We start from the raw sequence: 6000 nt of genomic DNA on the forward strand, positions 1-6000 counted from the left end.
AATGAGAAGTTTCCATTAGTAAATAAGTTATGTAAACTGACATTAATCATCTTATCAAACAATGGTAAGACAGGAAAACAGGAAAATATCAATGTAATTTTGTATAGTATATATTTATAAATAAATATATCATAAGGCATGTGTTGTCATCAAAGTTCAGTACTTATCCTTCACTTTCCGTTCTGGGTTTTTGGTGGACTCATCTTCCTTTGCTGTTTTTTTGTATACTCACCATTCACTTTTTGTTTATTTGTTTGGAGGGGATTTTTATCCTGCAGTTCTTATAGTTGAACTATTATTTCAGGCCTCCTGACTAGTAAAATCTTTTTCACCTGGCTATGAGAGTCAGCTTTGCCTTGCTCTTCTTCCTTATCAAAGCTGTAGGGCAAGCTGTTTAAATGACAGACAAGTACATTTTCCAGAAAAGAGTGATGTGTTCTGCATTCTTTCAGGATAACAGTAAAACATTAAGAAGCAGAGTTTTTGGAAGCAGCTGCAGGATGCCACCAAATTTCCCAAATACAAGGGCAGCATATATTGGCTGACTGGCCTTGAGGAATCAGTACACAAAGTTTTCTTGAGGGGAATTCAGTAAAAATTAAAAGACTTTAATTAAATTACCCACTGAAACTCAGTAGGGGAAAAAAAAAAGAAAGGAACACAGGAAATTAGTAAGTGGGTAGCTCAGCCTTATATTAAAGGTCACTTTCACTGCTGAGAAAAGCTGAAGTCTTATCCACATTAAATATTTAAGTGCAAGTTGATTGGATGCTCCAGTACACTGAGTCTGTCAGGACATCTTTGAGAAGCATCATGATCACAGAAAGTGCAGTTCTTAAGATTCTTGTGATTTTTTATTATTCTGAGTTATCAAAAGCTGTTCTGGAAATTACCAAGTACAGTGTGCCTTTTTGTTCACTTGTTACTAAATTATAGAATTGAGCCCCTCATCTTCCAACGGAATGATTAGGAAATCATGTAAAAGGAAACTAAAGCAGCTGTTTCAGCTTCAGGGCAATGCTGAGAGAGTTACACCCATGGCAGGATTTCAAAGAAAAAGAGCTACATTTGAATTTCAAAGCCCTGCTGTCATCATATATCCCACAATGTGCCTCTTGTGGCCTAGTAATCTGTTTGCAATACTTTAATTTTCTGTTGGAAAGCACAACTGGGAGATACTTAATTCTTCCAGTTTTGTTTTTCCATAATAGAATCAGACAAGGAAGGGGGAATGTTGAAGAAAGAGCCATTCGTCCATGTCTCAGTCAAAGGCTGAGGCTTAATATCTGTAGGGGAAAGGCAAAGAAAAAATAGAGAAAAAAGTATTGTGTGTTAAGCACCTATGAAATAAAATTGCAATGGTGTGAATTTTGTTCAATATTACAATAATCTGACTAAAAAAAATATTTTTAAGCAAGATTTTAGGTTTCTTTGAAATATTTTATTTAGTTTTCTTCAACAATCATGCTGAGAACACCAGCATTTCTAAAAAAAAGCTGCTTCAGACATGTTGGAATGATAAGGACCTAACCTAACCTCCTAATGTTTACTCACAGGAGGAGTGTGTTGAACTCACATGCACAGTCCTGTTGAGGTCAATTAGAATTACTTTGGCAAGTCGCAATTTAAAGTTCAGGCCATGACTCTGTGTTGCCTTGTGCTTCAATTAACACTCAAGATCTGCATTATTTATATCGCTGCATAATCCATTGTGTCTTACTGCTTAGATATTCAGCATGGTTTTACAAAAGGGAAGCCATGCATAAAGTGTCTCAACTTTTAAGGAAGTAACAACCCAGATTAATTGGGAAGGGGAAGCGCTTTTGTAATTGGACTTCAGAAAGGCACTGCAAATACTGTACAAAAGACTAATTTTTTGGTTCAGTGGTTTATAGTTCATGATGAGCTATTACATATTAGATACAGACACTTAGATTTATACAAAGTCGTGCAAAGGTGCTGTTTATCTTCTTTCAACACATTCTTCTCTTGTTGTATCACATTTTACATTGAATCTCTAGGTTTGAGTTAGTCTCCATTAGTACTCACATTGAATTTAAGGGAGAAACATTAGCCCTTAGATTTCCTTCATGAAAGGCCTTGATAATCCTTGGCTCAGAGATTCATCATCCATCATGTTCTCTGAGAGTGCACACCACAAGCTGTTCACTGCAGCCATGGGAGGGTGGGGAGAAATTTACTGGACTCCTATGCCCCCAGTATTTCAGTCTTGGAGAGAAGAGGACTGCTCAGGAATATCTTTATCCACTGCTTCTGCTGTCATTGTGTTGGAACTTTGTATCTGGCCTAGGAACTTCAGCAGATTAAAAAACTTTCGATAATCAGGTTTTTTTCAGTTCTGCACAAAATAGTCAAAGGATTGTTACAGTTAGTGCAGGTAATGCTGTCCCTTTGGAGACAGTAGAACTATCAGAATCAGAAACTCGGGAAAGAAAGGATTTCAGTGGTCACAGGAAAATAATATGCTGAGGAGCAAGCAAGATTGGTAAGAAAAGGAAGACGACGTTCTTTGCCATTTCAGTCATCCAGTTTTTTTTCAACCAGATTTTTTTCTTCCAGTTTTAAGCCTAATGGTGTGTTTTAGCTGCTGCTGTTCAGAGAGCACGTCATTCTTTTTTTTCAAGAAAAAAACGTAATACTGGTGCCATAGTGGTTATTTAAACATACTAGCAAAAGTAATTACATAGGCTGTCAGAAGTTTATGAAACAGATGGAAGTATGCATTCAAATGAACAGAAGTTATTCAGGATGCTGATCTCTTAACTACAACAGAAGTATCTGATGGAGGCTCTGCCTTCTCTGCTTAGGAATATGCTGAACATGGCTAGAGTCAAGAAGCTGTATCATTTTACAATGTGATGAAAAAATTAGGTGAAACCAGGTCTTTGTTCAGAAAGGTCCAAAACACATTCATAAGCTGAGATCCCTGAGAGGGAGCAAATGTCAGCTATTAGACAGCACATGTTCACCTGTCTTGTTACAGCAGAACTCCTATAGCACATCCTCCTAATTCATTATCCTGTTTGTACAAGCCCATTTTAAGTATTATGTACTTTTTTGCTATTTTGCGTATCAGTGCCAAATTCAGATTTGTCTAAAGGGTTAAAAGCATTTTCTCCTTTTCATGCAGCTATCCTGTAATGTGACCAGAATATTCATAAATACAAACAAGCAGTGCTCAAGTGGCCCTGCCATCACTCCTCTTCCCCAGAAAAAGATAAAAAAACCCAAAAGACAAACAAACAAAATACCAAAACAAAACCAAAAAAAGTGGTATATGGAAAGGGCTGAAGTACTGCATGGTATTTTTCCTCAGTTTTTACTAGCAATACTGACCTTCAGGAATCCCAGGTCCCAAAGACCAGAGGAGAAGATATCTCATTTTATATATGAGATGTACCCTTGGTAGAAAAGGACTAGGTCAGGAGCAAACTGAACATGCCTAAGTCTGTGGGCCCTGCTGGGATGCAGCCACAAGTGCTGACTGAGCTGGCTTATGTCATTGCAAGAACACTCTCGATAATCTTTGCTTGGTCATGGTAACTAGGAGAAGTGCCTAAAGATGGAGGGAAAGCAAATGCTGCTCCTATCTTCAAGATGATCTAGAAGGAGAAACCAGGGAACTACAAGCTGGTCACCCTCACCTTTATCCCTGTGCAGGTGATGGAGCAGCTAATTCTGGAAACCATTTCAAGGCACATTAAGGACAAGAAAACTTTCAGGAGTAGTTTGCATGGCTTCGCCAAGGGGTGACCGATTTGATACATTTCTATGATGAAATGACTGGCCAGATAGATGAGGGCAAGAGTAGTTGGATAATGTCTTCCTGGACAGCAGTGAGGCCTTTGACACTGTCTCCCGTTAGATCCTCGTAGACAAGCTGTTGATGTAGGGGCTGGATAAACAGACAGGGAGGTGGATAGAAAAATGGCCAAATGGCCAAGCCCAGAGGGTGATCAGTGGAACAAAGTCCTGCACCTGGGGAGGAACAGCCTTAGTGCCAGTACATGCTGGGCGCCATCCAGATGGACAGTGGCTAAGCAGAACAGGACTTGGGCATCCAGGTGGACGCCAAGTTGACCATGAACCAGCAATGTGCCCTTGTGACAAAGAGGCTAACGTTATCCTGGGCTACATGAGATAAAAGTATAGCCAGCAGGTCAAGAAAGGTGATCCTTCCCCTATCTGGACACAGTTCTTGATAACTGGATCTAAGTGGCCCTGCTTGAGCAGGGGGTTGGACCAGATGACCTCCAAATATCCCTTCCAAGCTCAACATTTCTGCGTCTGTGAGTGCAGCAGTGGGTGCTTCAGACCATTAAAGAAGCTGTATTCAACAGATAGTTGAATAGTCTTAACAGGGAGCTTTTGAATCAGTGTCCTTCAGCATCCAAGTGGCTAGAGCAGTTGACAGAAAGCACCAGCTAACCTGACACTTCTGTTTTCTTTTCTCTCGAGACCCCAGCTTGAAGCCCTTTTCAGAGACAGGCACCTACCTCCTTTCCTTCAGATAGCTGAAAGGGGATGTCTCCTTTTTTCCTTAAATACAGCTGTGGGAAGGGAAGATGCTACCCCTCTTTTTATATAGTAATTGAATGGTTAGATCCTTCTTTTACAATGCAGTTCCTTCAGTCATAGAGGATTGAACTAAGGGGTTCCATCTCTGTGGAGGGGCCCTACCATCATCCTGTAAGGGATTATGTGGTGGAGTGCATGTGAGGGGGGCAGTCTGTGCACCCATTAAAGAACTGCCTGGGTTCAGAAAGTGCTGTAGGATTCAGAGGGCATGAGTGGAGGGAAGCCCTGAGCCCAGGGCTGGAAGTAGCCATGCTTGGAATGGCTGTGGCCAGATCTCCTTCCTCCCAGGAGAGCGGTTGTGCCTGTCTTCAATTGAACTGTGATTTGTATGCAGAAACAGACCGCTCCCCGCAGCTCACTGGTCTGCCTGCTGGGCTACTCACCTGCTCCGGCTATTTTCAACCCATGAATCTTTTAATGAAAATGGCATTTACATAGAAAAGGAAGCAATGTGAAACATGGAACACAATAGGAAGTAAAGCAAAAGAGAAGGAAAATATGTGCCAGCAATCCAGAAGTCCAGAGAATAAGCATTTAAAATCTCAGTAGTACCTTTTTCTTCCTTCCTGAAATTTTCGATTTGTGATGTTGATTTGAACTCAGAGTGATGGAAGACCAGAAAAAACAGAAATTGAAATCTCTTCCTGAGGCAACTGTTTGGAAATTGATGTACTTATTTGAGAAACGGCCTTAGATTTCACCCAAGCTGGAAATACCCTTAAGCAGAAGCACAGAACTGTGATCCCCTTCATCTGGTTTCTTCTCTTGTAGAGGATTCAGTAATAGATACTTTAAGAAAATGCAGGAAAAATGTCTCCATTTTCTTCACAGAGGAGTACTAAGGTATTGTCTGAATCAAAAGGTTCCTGTCACTTACAGAAAATTGATGCTAATTTAGTTGATTGATCTTTTTTATGAGTTCAAATAAGACTTTCTTTATACGAGAATGTGTTCCACAAATATACTTACTTTTCCAAGCTTCAATAAGGGTGTCAATAAGGTGATGCATTTTGATGATGCGTACAAACTAGGATGCATTTATTTATGTATATATACATCTATTTTTTGTATTAGTAGATCAGTAATTTTACCATTAATTTTCCCTATTAATAATAAATGTGCTTTTTAATACATTAATAATATATCTGGTCTTATTTAATACGTTCTTAAAATATTAAACTATAGATTGTGCATTTTTATGCAGTGTGGTGTTACAAGCTAAGTTTTTTCTTCATTGTACTTCTCTAATGCCAGCCAGTTGTATCAGAACTGACAGCTATTATTTTTCTTCAGTATTTTCTTAGAATTTTTTTTTCAGTTATATCCTGGATGCTTCTGGAATGCAAGAGCTGTTTGACAGCTCAGGCTACTCCAGAACAGTAAAGGAAATGGCACTGTATA

At 39.4% G+C, this 6000-nt stretch overlaps 1 protein-coding gene across 1 annotated transcript in view; it reads left to right on the forward strand.

Moving 5' to 3' along the window:
- Positions 1-6000, forward strand: part of NRCAM (neuronal cell adhesion molecule) — a 105498-nt gene that overhangs the window by 54162 nt on the left and 45336 nt on the right. The window lies entirely within an intron of this gene.

Source organism: Corvus brachyrhynchos, unplaced genomic scaffold (genome assembly GCF_000691975.1).
Source record: "Corvus brachyrhynchos isolate BGI_N302 unplaced genomic scaffold, ASM69197v1 scaffold32, whole genome shotgun sequence".
In the NCBI taxonomy this organism is placed as follows: Eukaryota; Metazoa; Chordata; class Aves; order Passeriformes; family Corvidae; genus Corvus; species Corvus brachyrhynchos.